The sequence below is a fragment of the Equus przewalskii genome, chromosome 16, assembly GCF_037783145.1.
Source record: "Equus przewalskii isolate Varuska chromosome 16, EquPr2, whole genome shotgun sequence".
In the NCBI taxonomy this organism is placed as follows: domain Eukaryota; kingdom Metazoa; phylum Chordata; class Mammalia; order Perissodactyla; family Equidae; genus Equus; species Equus przewalskii.
In genome coordinates, this window is record NC_091846.1 from 16,907,325 (window position 1) to 16,923,941 (window position 16,617).

Sequence of the window (16,617 nt, forward strand, 5' to 3'; positions counted from 1 at the left end):
GTTACTATGCTGATGATAACTAAACTCTTGCAGACCATGTGAATAGCATGGGATTTAGATTTGAACAGATCTGGTCAAATCCCAGCCCCATCACTTAGTAGCTTTGTATCCCTAAGTAAGTCAATTAACTTCTCTGAGAGTTTCTTCATTCGTAAAATGGGGATAGAAAAAATCCTTTTATGAGATTATATGAATAATATATTTGAATGTTCAACAAAGTTGAATTACTTTTCCTTAATTTCTGGTTTCATTTTCAGTGGGTGATATTTCTAGACCTAGTCTCCCCATCCTAGGGGTATAATCTCTTGTGTCTTGTAGCTCCTATGACTTTCAATATAGTAGATAGTAGTTGTATGAGTATAACAGCTAACATCAGTGACATAAATTTAATTCAACAGTAGTTGCTCTTGTCTATTCCTCAGTGCCTAAGATCTTATTGTTCACTCTCATAACTGATTTTTTTATAGGCACTATTTCAGCTGGAATGCTTTCTTCAAGGTTCCAACTCTAACCAGCTTGAATGACAGCTGATTCAATCAGAGGAGCATCTCATCAGTAAGGCACCCCCTCCCCAAACACACTCCCCTTTTTTTCTTAAAAGAACTGGAAGAAATATCTGACTATTATGCTGGTTGTTTGGGTCCATTTAAGGGTTTGGAGATTACTGGTTCAGCAACACCTGACTTCTGTTTTGAACTTGTGTATAATAAAGATTAAACAATTGATTTAGGCACAAAGAGATAGATTAAGGGGGAGATTTCTGCAGCTCTCAGGCCCTTCTAGTCTGAGCTTTAGCCTGGCTCCTGGTTCTTGATGCACTCTTCTGTCCTAGCATATCAGCCTTTTCTTGATGTGGGCTAATATCTTCCGAAGGACTTCTGTCTCTGTCAAGTGCCTATTGAGAAGTTTTACTGATTTGCTCCACATTTCAAGGATTTTATGCCATAACTACTATATTTATTAAGGCTCTCTTGGAAGCAAACTATAGAAATCAATTCAAGCAATCTTAAGAGAGGAGGAGGGGAAGGAAGAAAGGAAGGAAGAGGAGGGGAGGGAAAAAGAAATTTATTTGAAGGATACTGAAGTATCTCAAAGAAACAGAAAAGGCTGAATAACCGAGACTTGGGAAGAGAAAGAATCAGGATTGCTATAGGGACTTAAGCACAGGAATAGCTGACATTTTTTGTTTCTAGAATATGACCATTTGCTAGACTGTCTTCAATGACTAACAGTTCCATTCTTTGGCCCTTGTTTCAATCTGAGAAGAAAGCATCTGCTTGACCCACTCTGGACCAGGTGTCTTTCCCCAGACTGGTCAATCAGAAAGCATGGACAATTATAAGAGACTAAGGAATTGTTGAATAGCTGCCCTGACAGGTATCTATTCTATTTATATATGTTTTCCACTCTAAATTCTTTGTTTTCCTGCTCCTACTGTATGTTTTTATCTCTTTTCTTCTCTCTTTCTGCCTTTAAACAACTCAAGCATTGTCCTGCTCAGTGAAACATCTTTATCCTGAGCAAAAAGAGTGAACAATTTCTGTTTTTGTGGATAGAAAGCATTAGTTAATTTCTCCTTTGTGCAATGTTCCAGTGGAATATGTCTGGAGATGATATTTGGAGGATTGTTTATTGCAGGAATCTCTTGTTTTCCACTTTAAACAATTTCAATTGCTGAGTAGAATGGAATACATCCTCTGGAGGCTGCACTTAAAGCCTGTTATCTGGAAGAAAAGCCTTTTCCTAATTCCCACTCTTTGTTGGATTTAAATTGACATACCCATTTAACTCAAAGTAAAATTAGTTCTAAAACAGACGATGATGGTAATTCAAATAGATGCTTCAATTTCTGTGGTTGAAAATGAGATATATAGTTTCTATAATTGTCTTATAGTCTTAACTCCTAGGATTCTTTGTGCACTTCTTGGGCCTTGGGCTTGGAGATAGGTGAGATAGAATCAATGTTTTAAGCATTAATCAGAGACTAAAAGAAAGTGCCGTTGGTATTTATAAGAAATCACAGTTTATGGAAACTGTCTCTAATCTTAATATTTCAAATATATCTATACCATATAAATTCTCATGAGTTCTTATTTTACACACTGATGAGTTCCAATAGCTCACATTTATAGCAATACCCCAAACTTCAATACTCTGAGCCCCCACACTTAATTAGAAAATGATCAAGCTTTTCTTGGTTCTTATATTTAATTTGAGCTGTAGCCAGCAGCTCTCCAATTCCTGCATCATGGAATCCATTGCTCTTGACATTCTTGATCACCATTGCTCTGCTGCCCTTGGGACCTATATAGTATTGCTGCCTGGGCTGTTTTCTATTCCTGATGCCTCTGACCACTGAACAAACATGGATCAACCTTATACTACAAGGCCACTGGCTCATCTCGTTCTCCTTTCGGTAGGAGAACTCCTCTCACTTTTCGTGACCGGTTCGTTTAGATTGATTCTCATAGAGAGCTATTGATCCTCTTGTGACACTTTTTGTTTTTTCCTTTATACCGTGGCCCTCTACTTCTCAATCCACAAAGATACCTTGGGAAGGCAAAAGAGATGGCCGAGCACAGTGTTCCACTATACCTGCAGGCGTTGCTCCTGCCAACACTGAGGCTTGTTTTCAGCGTGACCTATCCTGCTAGACTTCTTGACTCGTGATGCTTTTTTCCCAGCAGCTCCAATGTCTTTTCTGCATCTTATTCCTATATAAAAAATACATATCCCAATCATAGGCCGGGAACAAGGTTTTTCTCATGAACTCCTTGAGCCACACGTAGATTAAGGAGCATCCCAGGCCATGTGTCTCAGATTCCCAGACTTTCTGTGGCCAATAGGAAGCAAGTTTTCCTCGAATGAGTGGAAGACTTCCAAGAGGGTGATGCTATCTAGTCTCCATTCTAACTTTACCCAGCCAAAAATTTTCTAATGCACATATGTCTCTATCACCTAGAGACTCTGTGTGTGTATGTGTGTAACATGTTATAATACAATTTTTTTATTGTGGTAAAACACATACTATAAAATTCACCACTTTAAACATTTTTAAGTATACAATTCAGTGTCATTAAGTACATCCATATTGTTGTGCAACCATCATCACTATCCATCTTCAGAACTTTTTCATCATCTCAAGCTGAAACTCCATATGCATTAAACCATAACACCCTAGTCCTCGCTCTCCCAGTCCCTGGTAACGACTATTCTACATTCTGTCTCTATGATTGACCAATCCAGATATAAGTGGAGTCAAATAGTATTTGTCCTTTTGTGTCTGGCTTATTTCACTTACATAATGTTCTCATGGTTTATCCATGGTGTAGCATATATCAGAATTTCATTCTTTTTAAAGGCGGAATCACATTTCGTTGTGTGTGTGTGTCTGTATGTGTATACATATCTCACATTTAGCTTACCCATTCATTCATTGATGGGGACTTGGGTTGTTTCTACCTCTTGGCTGTTGTGAATAATGCTGCCATGAACATGGATGTACAAATATCTGCTCCTATCCTAGCATCAACTGAAAAAAACTTTAAGTATATCAATATACATGTTTAGATCCCTTAAGATTAGGCAGATGCTATTCAGCTATTTTGTTTAAAAATGGGTTGTAGATGGGTTATTTAGATTAATGAATTGAAACATTTATTAATATAGATTCATTCATTTATTTAAATTCACTAATTAAATCATTCATTCAAATTATTGAGAAGGCAGGAATATAAATATGAATGAGATAGTGTTTTTGCACTTAAGGTTTTTACAATCCAGTTGGGGAAACAGAGAAGGAAGTGAATACGGAAAACAATTTTTTTTGAAGAAGAAAATTAGCCCTTAGCTAACTGCTGCCAATCCTCCTCTTTTTGCTGAGGAAGACTGGCCCTGAGCTAACATCTGTGTCCATCTTCCTCTATGTTATATGTGGGACGCCTACCACAGTATGGTGTGCCAAGCGGTGCCATGTCCTCACCCGCGATCTGAACCAGCGAACCCCAGGCCACCGAAGTGGAATGTGCGCACTTCACCACTGCGCCACTGGGCCGGCACCTGAAAACAATTGATAATTATTAAAATAGTAATCTACACAGCGTGCTATGGAACACAGAGCAGGGCATGCAGGAGATTCAGGAAGACTTCCTGGGAGAGATGATACTGGAACTGAATCTGCAAACATAAGTAGGATAGTTGGAGAACAGAGGAGGGAGTTGTCCTGGCTAAGAAGAAAAGTGCTAAAAATCTTGAAGTCTGAGGAAGAAGAGTGAGGGGATGGTGAGTGGTCAATACGGCTACGGCAGTGTGTGAAACTCGAGAGCCAGTGGGGCTGAGACTGAAGCTATACAAATGGGAGATCATAAAAGGCTTTATTCCTGCACAAGCTAAGGAGTCTGATTTTTATCCTAAAAGCAAGTCTGGCACTGCAGCTAATTCTCCTGAAACTTTAAATACATTTTGATAAAGAAAATGCTTCTTGCATTAGTTTGGATCTAGTCTTGTTTCCTGACGAATCGGGCACAGCACTGCCACCTACTCAGGAACAAATTGTGCCAATACTTAATAACAGTCTGCCCACATGGACTTTTAAAATCAGTATAATTATGAGAGATTATAGCTCTTTTATGTTAGCAATTAATTTCTTCACTGTTTTTATCATTGATAAATGAAGAACTAATACCAGATTACCTAGAAGTGCCCCAAATTCTAAATAGAACTTTTAAATTAAAATGGTTGAAAGATCCTATTTTGTCCTTAGTCAGATGAGAGCTATTTTGTAAAAAATCAGTTGTTGCACACCTGCAACTTATTTTCTTTATAATAGACTCCACCTTCCTAACTAAGGCACTTTTCTTTACATTCAGTGTAATCATAAGGCAAAATGTTGGTAGGCTGACAAAATTAATGGATTATATGGGCAAAAGTATTCAACAGTACATCCATATTGTCAGTCCCACTCTGTAAATTCAGGACCACTATATTCCAGTGAGATTCCTATGACCCCAATATCAGCTGAAAGTATGACTTGGAAATGAAGTTATAAAATTCTCCAGAAAGCAATCTACATTCCAATATATAAGGGGGCAGGTGGAGAGGGTCTTTGGGTTACTAATTACATTTTCCCCACTAACATATCTTGGCTAAAGAGCACTCTTCTGAAATTGTAGATAATATTATTGTTCCAGATTTAAAACAAAATATTTATCCTTAAACAAAATTATGGGGAGGAATATAGCAAGTCATCATGCTACTGAAAAGTCACTGGCAAAAGGGACTGCTGGTCTAACATGGAACATTCAGGAGGAGACATCAGACAAAATCCTGTTCTCTCTCTGAAGCAATAGTCCTACTTTATACTCCTAAGGAGTGTCTCATACAATTTGAAGGGACCTACAATGAAAACTATAACATTCAAGAACAGTAAACATTTTTAAAAAATCAACCCGTATGTAAAATGCTGTAGGGTGTGGATACTTAAGATGACTGAAACATAAATATTTTGATGCTTAGATGATGAAAATCTTAGAGAATTTACAAGAAAATCTCTTTCTGAACAGCAAAAGCATGATACAGTGCTGTAGATAAACATAAGCACATTGCCACAAACAGAACACATATAGAAACTTTCTTTAACGTACATCTGGCTTATAACTTCTCTTTACAATTGTGGGTATGCTGTAGGATAATTTCTTTCCAGTGTATATTTCTTGGTTAAGAGAGCCTAGGAACAGAGCCACACAGAGAAAATCATACACAAGTACCCTGAAGAAACAACTTCTTATGTTAAATGGATTTTCCTCCATACTTTGAAGAAACATTTCATCTCTTTAAAACATGATTGTCAAAACCAATATACTGTAAAGACCATAACAGCTAGAACTTTGTCATATTCCCTGTAGAAACCTCACCACCTGGAATTAAGCTTGACACAGCACACACTCAAAAAATTTAACTGAATATGTGAATAGCATACAATTTTGAACAATCAGGTTTCATGATCTATTTGAAGTTCTTCTCTAAAATGTCAATGCTCCCTGGCCAAAGACCACCAGAAGCACTCATGTGGTTGAATGATGTTGGGTTGGCTGCTAGTTGCATTGACAGAGAATGCACACCATGGTGAAATGTGGCACATCTTAGTGAGAGAGTCTTAAGAAAGACTTAGTGTAGGATCTGGGCTTCTATTAGGTGACTTCATGGAGGATTTAAGGAAGCAGGACTTTGCTCTGGATCAGCCTTTGTCAGGAAGTGGGGATAATTCTATAACTGGGTATCACAATAAAACTTATCTAGAATGAGGGTGGACTAGAATGAAGACAAAGGTGCATTTAGTAAAGAAGCTGTGATTACTCATATTAGCCAAGATGGGGGAATTTTTGTGGCTTGGAAAATTTTTTTCTTATGTACACAGACATAGTTATGAAGTGGTCTTACTTTTGTCTTGCTCCATCATGGTCATAGAGTGCCCTTCTCTGATGCGGGGTTCTGAAAATTGTTTTGTTTAATGGGAGAACACCAGAGGCCGAAGAGGGGTTCCAGGCCAGCTCCTCATAACACCAGGGCATAACGCCTGGCAAGTTCCTAGTTACCGAAGGCCACTGTAGTCTTTCTCAAAATTAATCTAGTAACTAGTCTTCCACTTTTGACATTCATCCTTAGAGTGTTCTCAATAGCTAACTAAATGTAATAATTTTCAATTACATGCCAACCTCAAGGCACACTTTGAAGATAATTGACTAAAATTTTGAAATGAGGAGCAAGTCTGAAAGGGTGAGCACAAAAATTTTTAAAGTGGTTACTTACATAATTTAAGATAATGTAGTGGGATTATGAGATTTTACCTTGCTTTTCTGTTTCTTTTCTCTGTTTTCTAATGAAAAATGTCTTTTGAAGTGTGTGAAATTCTTTGAATAAGGTGTTAAATGTCCAAAGTGCTCAGAATTATTTTTTATTATGAAGAATTCTATGACAGTGATTAGTGAACAGAGTGACTGTTTTCAGTATATGAATAATTTCAGATGAAAAACAGCTAAAATGAATAAAAGGCCAATTTTCCCAATCCCACTACCTGTGAGACGAGGTGTTTCAATGTACTGTGGGAGGGAGGGGCCCCTTCAGATGCATGATTATAAGTAGTAATAACTGAAAACCATTAAGTTGGAGCTGAGTAGTTTGGTGGAGAAAGGAAAAAGAAAATGTCAAGATTTATAACTCCAGATTAGAGCCCCTCGGGCTTTCTGATCAAGCTTTCTGCAAGTTTTCACAGGCTTTTGTTTCAGACTATATTTTCAGGGCTTATGTTCCAGAACCCATTCATTCTGAGAGCCTTTTAAATGGCAACTGGAGTGATTTAAAAGAGCTGAACTTTGTCCTCATATGTAATAATAAGAAAAGAAAGGCAGCAGGGAAGTGGACTCCTAATGGGTATTTGTAACCCTCAACTTCAGAATCTGGTGACCCATGTGAAGCTCCCAAATTGGCTGCTCTATTTTGCCTGTCAGTGGGAGCGCTGTCAATTACACACTATGAGGCCATAAAAAATTACATAGTAGAAAAAAATAAACTTGGAATGAATAAAGTAAACTTGGAATAGTCTCTCATTCATTTACTGATTCAACATATATTTTACCAAGTGCCTGCGAGGCACTAGACACCATGCTAGAACCCCACACAAAGCTGGGGATAAGTTCTCGTCAGAAATAACTATGCATTCAGGGTGGGTGAAGGGCATAGAAGTGGAGATTATATAAACAGGCAATTTATATACAATATATTAACACAAGGCTATCTGTATTAATTTCCTATCGCTGCTGTAAAAAAATTTCCACAAACTTAGTAGCTTAAAACAATGCAAATTTGTTCTTTAATGGTTCTGGAGGAGTCCGAAATGGGAACAATCAAGATGTAAGCAGGGCTGCATACCTTCTGGAGGGTCTAGGAACAAAGCAGTTTTCTTGTCTTTTCCAGCTTCAAGAGGCTGCCCGCATTCCTGGCCAGCACTGGCCAGTTGCGTCTTTTCCACATTGCGTTTCTCAGCCACATTCTTCTGCCTTTCTCTTCCACTTTTAAAGACCCTCGTGATTACAGTGGGCCCACCTGGATAATCCAGGCTACTTATTTTAAGGTCAATCTTAATTTCATTCCTTTCAGAATGAATCTCCCTGGGACAATTGCTCATGTTTGTTCAGGCTTCCATGTCTTTTTGTTCAAGTCACGATGCCTAAAATCTGTGGCTGAGAGTTAAGGTTAGGAAATCTTTTTTTAAAAAATTAATTCCTAAATCTTTTCCCTTTTTTACATCTTTTTAGATTCTTTTTCAAAATCCTTCATTTATGAAGTATTTTTCTAAGTTCAGGAGGAAAAGACTTACTATCCCTTCACTTAAGCAGTAGTATTTTTCTCCTATGATCACTTTATTTAAAAAATTGTCTTGTTTCAGGTGATGTTTTTGGCCACCCTCCTATCCTACTGCAAACTATAATCTTATATATATATCTCATATACCAAGCCAAGGATGAATTTTGCCCAGACATAGACTGGGAGACTTATTTTCCATATTGAATATATGCCATTTAATGTTTCTTTATAGTTTAACTCTGAGCTTCTCAAGGGCAGGAACTGAGTTTTGTGATGATTCTTTTCATTTTTACACACTGCACAATGCCAGGCATATACTGTAATGCTGACTGTATAGATGATGAGAGAATACTACCCAATTTCCTGGACTGTTGAGTACCTAGAGACGTGATTTCAAAATTTAAGGTTTTGAGGTTCTTAATTAAAAATGCAGTAGTCTGAGGAAAAGTTAGGAAGCAGAAAAATAATACACCTGTTATTCTATACCTCAGTGCTGCAGCACGTTCTTTGGAATGGTAATTTCTGTCAACGCAGTTTCCTGTGGTTCCTGGAAAGAATGTGTTTGTGGGAGGGTGTGGGGTAGTTAGGCATTATTCCTAAGATGCCAGCAACTCTTCTCATTCTTTATGATCCACATGCACTCTTGTTTTCTGAGACTGGTGAATAGGTGACTAAATGTTCCCATGGAAACTAAGTGTCAAGAGTCCCTGCCATTTCTTGGCCATCACCTCTCCCATTAGCCTGTCTTTGCCTCTCAGAGCCTCTGCATATCCGGAAGTTATTTGCACCCCCAGCACACTGTAGCCATGCCACCTGTGCGTGCTGTCTCTTGGCTCACTTCCTGCTGCCATCATCTGAAATTGAGCTGTGGGAATGACTCCCGGACACTGTTTGCTGCCTGGCACTGGCCTTTCCTGTTCTTTTCATCTTTCTTTGTATCCGGAATCCATATAAAGCAGATTCTGGGTATATCATGATCCTAGATATATAAACCCATCTCTCTGCAGGATACCCATTCCTCACCACCCCTTAGCTATCGCCTTGGTCAAAGCCACACCGTTTCTCACTTATATAACTGTAATAGCCCCCTTGTTTTACATCTGCTCCTCTGCAATGTGTTCTCAGTTGAGCAGCCAGAGCTGTCCCTTACACATGAAAGACAGGTAATGTTACTTCTCTGCTTAAAACGCTGCAATGGCTCCTCGTTTCCCTCAGAATAAATCCTTACAGGAACCTATAGGAGCTCACCTGACTTGATCTTGTTACTGTTCTGACCTCTCTTTGAAATAATCTAAGAGCTCCTAGAAGTCATGACTACTTTTATTGCAAGCATTTTGCACACACCTGGTACACAGAACTCAACAATTTTTTTTGTTGCGTACCCAGATTCCCAGTGGAGAGCTAAAGGTACCAATAGCCTTCCTCCACCATCCCCTCTCTCTGAGTCTGACAGCAGACATTCTGAGCTGGAGAGAATAGGGCTCAAAGACAATGCCACAAACTCATAGCCACCAAGGCCCAGGAATCAAGCCCTGAATCTGGCCGTGACCAAGTAAATAACTGCCACTCATTTGACTTCACAGTACACTTATCCTTATTCTTTTTTTTTTTTTTTTTGCTAGGAAAGATTCACTCTGAGCTAACATCTGTTGCCAATCTTCCTGTCTTGTTTTTTCCTCCCCAAAGGCTCAGTGCATAGTTGTATCTTCTAGTTGTAAGTTCTTCTAGTTCTTTTATGTGAGCCACTGCAACAGCATGGCTACTGGCAGATGAGTGGTGTGATTCTGTGACCAGGAACTAAACCTGGGCCACTGGAGTGGAGCATGACAAATTTTAACCGCTAGGCATCAGGGCTGGCTCCACAGTGTAATTATTCTTATGTAACATTCCAATTTCAGCTGAAAATATCTTTCAAATATGAATTCCTTTTGGTTAAGAGTCAAATTCTTCTTTTGACTCTACAATATCAGTGACTAATTAGTGCATTTCCAGCTAAAAATATATTTCCACTTGGTACTAGTTGAAAACATTAATGTAATGTCATATTTCTTATTGTTCCTCAAGCCTCAGAAATGTAATAGTCTCTCAGAGTAATCGTATGTATTTTAATTATGTAAAACCATAAGCTCAATGGAATAGAAAATCATATTTTACTAGAAATTATCATAACAGAAACACTTTTCAGAGATTATTTTCTGAAGCAGATACTTGAGACTGTATACTGTAAAAGATTTATATGATAACAATTCTCTAAAGAGTTTAAAGTGTTTCCACATATTGATTCAGTGCTCCTACATTTTAAAGAGGGTGTAAATATTTGAAAATTAAATTATGCGGGGTAAAGGTATTGTCACAATGAATGTAGGGGTCATATTTTACATTTGTTGCATCTATTTTAAATTCTTGGCAGCTTTAAGTTTGTAAAATCAGACTCTTCTCCTTTGTCTTTGAAAGATCCTTTTTTCCTTAAACTTCATATAAAACAAGCAAAAAAGATTTAGCATAAGCTCCCCAAAACGTTTTAACAGCTTTGTTGTGATATAATTCACATACCATATAATTTACCCATTTAAAGTGTGCAACTTAATTGCTCTTAGTATAGCCATAGAGTTGTGCAACCATCACCACTATCCATTTTAGAACATTTTCCTAGCCCAAAAAGAAACCCTGGAACCTATTAGCAGTTGTTCCTCGTTTGCCGTCAATGTCCCCAGCCCTAGGCAACCATTAATCTATTGTCCCTCTCTATTGATTTGCCTGTTCTGCACATTTCATATAAATGGAACCAGCAATATATAATACTTTGTGACTGACTTCTTTCACTTAGCATAATATTCTCAAGGTTCATCAATGTTCTTGCATGTATCAGTGCTTCATCCATTTTTATTGACAATTAATATCCCATTGTATGGATGCACTACATTTTATTGATCTGTGTATCAGTTGATGGACATTTGGGTTGTTTCCATATTTTAGTTATTATGAAAAATGCTGCTATGAACATTCCTGTAAAAGATTTTTTTGTGGTATGTTTCCATGGTTTATTACGTAAGGGTAGAATCGCTGGGCTAAATGATAACTCTATGATTAACCTTTTAAGGAACTGCCATACTGTTTTCCAAAATGATGACATGATTTTGCATTTCTACAAGCAATATTTCAGATGTATCAATCAATCATTTTCTTTGTTGCACTTGTTTTTGGTGTCATATTTAGGAAGGTTTTGTCTAACCCAAGGTCACAAAGATTTACTCCTATATGAGTTTTATAGTTTTAGGTCTTACTTTTAGGTCTGTAATCCATTTTGAGTTAATTTTTTGTGTAGGATATGAGGGAGGAGATGAACTTCATTCTTTTTTATGTGGAAATCCAATCATCTCAACAATGTTTGATTAGACATCTATTCTTTCCCCCATTAAATTGTTTTGGCACACTTGTCAAAAATCAATTGACCATAAATGTAAGGACTCTTTCTGGGCTCTTCATTTTATTCTACTGATCTGTACTTCTATCTTTATGCCACACTGTGCCACACTATATTAATTACTGTAGCTTTGCAGTAAGCTTTGAAATCCGGATGTGTGAATCCTCCAAATTTGTTCTGTTTTTCAGGATTTTGGGCTATTCTAAATCCCTTACATTTCCCTGTGGTTTTCTCAAACACTTTAAATTCATTTCATACACAACAGACATTGTATTTGAATACCTATCATTCAACAAAAGAGTCTTGGTAATTCTTTATTTGAACAAGGTACCCAGTTTGATGCTTGTCTTCAATGGAAAACTCTGTGAGTCAGCCCTGCTGCAATTTACATTAGTGTTTCCGAGAAATAAACATTGATTTTTACATGACTGATCTATCTCCTATTACTCATATTAAATGTCTTTTATACCTTATTGTTCCCCACTAAACTCTTCCTTCACAAACAGAAAACGTGCCTGCCAGACATGCTGTGCTTTTTAAGAGTCCAAGTTCTCTTCAAAGATACTCTGGATCAGTTCCTTATGCCACTTTATTATTTTCCGGTAGTTTATATTTAACTAGTCAGTGATTTGCTGAACCTAGTTTCATGTTCAAAGATTGGGCACTACATGATTCTTTTGAATATTTCTTATATTGGCTAACTCTCCAAAACGTCAAATTTTAAAAGTATATCTGTTGGTTCTAAAATTATTTCTAGAAGAAATGGAAATGTAGTTTATAATTGGGGAAATCTAGGACACCCTTACTCATATAATGAAAGAAACTTTACTTTCTTTGATTAGCATGATAATTATTTATCGTCTCTAAATATTTATTGCTGATACAGCTGAAAATAATAATTTACTCTTTACTATGCAAATAGATCATTGAAATTCATGATTCTAGATATCCCAAAAGAAGGAAAAATAGAACATATTGTGTTTTTATTTTATGCTGGTTCAAATAATTGGAGGCAAAATACTCTCTGGAAAAGACTTATCTAAAATATAAATAAATAAAGCAATTATTTCAAAATGGCCTGTTCCTTTTCAAAGCACCAACATGAAAGATGGAATAGCTATCTACAGGCAAGAAAATATAGTAATTGGTAGAAATACATAATCAAAGAAGGAACTTGGTTCTTCTCATTTTCTTTCTTCTTTTATTTAACACTCTCTACTGATGACTCTGGATTTTCTTTCATTTGTATAAACTCCTGAAAGTGTTGTTTTCTTTCTGGCTCTCTCTCAAAAAAATTCTACCTGACTCTCAACCAAACTAAATGAACTGATTACTTAGAGCGGTGCTGCACAAGTTTTAATGTTCATATAATTAACCAAGCAGTTTTATTAAGATGGAGATTCTGATTCAATATTTCTGGGGTGATGCCTGAGATTCTGCAGTTCTAACAAGCTCACAAGTGATGCCAACATGGCAGGTAGCAAGGACTTAGAGGATCAACAACTCCAAGAACTTACCTTTCATGATAAGATAGGCACATCTTGGGAAGACACTACAAGCTGTATAACATATTATCTCTGTTAAACAGTTCCTGTGTATTCTTCCTGAGATAAATTATGCATGCAAAATAATATTTATAAAATTTTAAACACTAAAGGTAGCATTTGATAGTGTGCTGCACCTTGGGTTTTTTTTTTTTTTTCCCACTTACTGTATCTTGGAGAGTGTCCAGTATCATTTTTTTCTCCCAATCTCCTTTCTAAATTTCTGGTGCTTATATGAGAAAACTATAAAGTTTGTGTGAGGATAATGTACCTAGATAATCTGCTGGATTCTGCTACTCTTCATAATGTTTTACAGGTAATCCTCCAGAATTTTTTAGTTGTAATATGTGAGCTTCAAATCAAGATAATTTTACTTCCTCCTTCTAATATTTGTACTTATTTTTTTCTCCTGTTAATAATTCCAGGAGAGTATTAAACAATAGTGATTAAAGCATCTTTGTCCATATCTGATTTTAACGGGAATGTGTCTGCTTTTCATTTTAGGAATGAACCTGACTTTAGGAGTTTTCTCAGTAAATATATGTCTCTATGTCTCTGTGCTCTCTCTCTCTTGCATGTCTTTATGTGTGTATGTATAAATAGATTTATACAGCAATAGTAGATATGTATCTATTTCTTTATGTTATGAATGTTAAAAACTTAGATTGAATGTTGCATTTATTAAATCACTTTCTAGCATATGGAAATTTCCCTTTACAAATAGAATTATGTCAAATGGTATGTTTTATAATCTTGAAACATTTTCTTCATCCTTGGTATGTTCTCTACCTGGCCATGGGATAGTGTTCTTTTTGTTAACTCTATTGAGGTAAAATTCACATGTAACAAATGGTCTATATTCAAAATACACAATTTGATGAATATTGAAAGATATACACAACTGTGAATACCACCACCACAATCAAAATTTAAACATTTACATCACGTTGCAAAGTCTTCACATACCTCTTCACAATTCACTTCTCCCTTCTCTCCTGATTTCAGGTGACCACAGATCTTTTCAAGGTTCTACTATGTCTTTTCATGCCTTGGTTGCTCACTTAATTTTAGTGCTGAGTGATAATCCATTGTCTGGATTTATTTAGGCAGTTTATTCATTCATTCACCTACTGAAGGACATCTTGGTTGCTTCCAACTTTTGACAATTATGAATAAAGCTGCTATAAACATCCGTGTGCAGGTTTTTCTGTGGAAATAAGTTTAAAATTCCTTTGAGTAAATACCAAGGAGCGTGATTTTCTGGATAATATAGTAAGAGACTTTACTTTTGTAAGAAACTGTCAAATTGTCTTCCAAAGTGGCTGTACCATTTTGCATTCCCACCAGCAATCTATGAGAGTTCCTACTGTTTTTCATATATCAACTTTGTATCCTGCAACCTTGCTATAAATACGTATTAGTTATAGGAGTTTTTGTTGATTCTTTTGGGTTTTCTACATAGACAATCATGTGATCTATAAACAAAGACAGTTTTACTTCTTCTCTCCCCATCTGTATAACTTTTATTTCTTTTTCCTGTCTTATTGCATTAGCTAGTACTTCTAGTATGATGTTGAAAAGGAGTGGGTGAAAGGGGACACTTTGTCCTTCCTGATTTTAATGGGAAGACTTCTAGTTTATCTCCATTAGATAAGGAGTTAGATGTAGGTTTTTTGTATATATTCTTTATCAATTAGAGAGTTTTCTTCTACTCTCAGTTTACTAAGAGTTTTTATCATGAATCGATGTTGGATTTTGTCAAATTCTTTTTCTACATCTATTGATATGACCAACTGATTTTTCTTCTTTACCCTGTTGATGTGATGAACCATATTAATTGAGTTTCAAATGTTGGACCAGCCCTGCATGTATGCTCATGGTGTATAATTCTTTTTATACTTGGTCATGGTGTATAATTATTTTTGTACATTGTTGGCTTCAATTTGTTAATATTTTGTTGAGAATTTTTCCATTTATGTTCACAAGAGACATTGGTCTGTAGTTTTCTTATATTGTTTTTGTCTGGTTTTGGTATTAGGAAAATGCTGGCCTCATAGGATTTGTTTGGAAGTATTTCAGTCCCCTGAAGAAGATTGTGGAGAATTGGTATAATTTCTTCCTTAAATTCTTGGTAGAATTCACCAATGACTCTATCTGGACCTAGTGCGTTCTGTTTTCAAAGGTTAGTAATTATTAATTCAATTTATTTAATAAATATAGGCTTATTCAGATTGACTGTTTCTTCTTGTGTGAGTTTTGGTAGATTGTGTCTTTCAAGGAATTGGTCCATTTCATCTAGTTTATCAAATTTGTGGGCATAGATTTGTACATAGTATTCCTTTATTGACATTCCTTTTAATGTCAGTGGGATGTGTAGTAGTGTCCTCTCTTTTATTTCTGATATTAGAAATTTATATCTTCTATTCTTCTTAACCTGGCTAGAGGCTTATCAATTTTACTGATCTTTTAAAAAACAACTTTTGGTTTTGTTGATTTTTTTCTATTGATTTCCTGTTCTCAAGGTCATTTATTTGCTATAATTTTTATTATTTCTTCTCATTTGCTTACTCTGCATTTAAATTGCTCATCTTTTTCTAGATTCTTAAGGGGATGCTTAGATTATTTATTTTAGATTGTGGTCTAAGAGAAGACATTATATTATTTCTATTCTTTAAATTCATTAACGTGTCTCTTACGGCCCAGAATGTGGTCTACCTTCGTGACTGTTTCATGTGAGCTTGAGAATATGTATTCTCCTGTTGTTGGATGAAGTATTCTACACATGTCAGTTATATTCAGTTTATTAATGGTGTTGAGCTCAACCATGTCCTTACCGATTTTCTGCCTGTTGGATCTGTCAATTTTTGATAGAAGGGTTGAAATTTCCAAATATGACAGTAGATTCTTCTATTTCTCCTAGAAGTTCCATCAGTTTTTGCATCGTGTAGTTAGATGATCTGTCGTTAGGCAAATATAGGTTAAGAATTACTACAGCTTCTTGGAGAATTGACCTTTTTATCATTATATAATGCCCTTCTTTATCTATGATGACTTTCCTTGCTTTGAAATCTGCTCTGTCTGAAATTAATATAGCTACTCCTGCTTTCTTTTGGTTAGTGTTATAATGATGTACTTTTATCCCTTTACTTCTAATTTATATTGACTTTATGTTTAAGTGGTTTTCTTGTAGACAGCACATATTGGAGTTTATTTTCTGATCTAGTCTGACAATCTCTGTTTTTTAATTGGTGCTTTTAGACCATTGATGTTCAAAGTGATTATTGATAT

The 16,617-nt window shown here is 36.2% G+C and overlaps 1 long non-coding RNA gene across 2 annotated transcripts in view; it reads left to right on the forward strand.

Annotated features, from left to right (window-relative positions):
• Positions 1–200: 200 nt before the first annotated feature.
• LOC139076328 (uncharacterized) overlaps positions 201–16,617 on the forward strand; it is a 77,755-nt gene continuing 61,338 nt past the window's right edge. The window contains exon 1 of one of the 2 annotated variants that reach the window (XR_011527789.1): positions 201–555. This is a non-coding gene — a long non-coding RNA (uncharacterized lncRNA). The remainder of the gene's footprint in view (positions 556–16,617) is intronic. The other variant, XR_011527790.1, reaches the window with a different exon arrangement.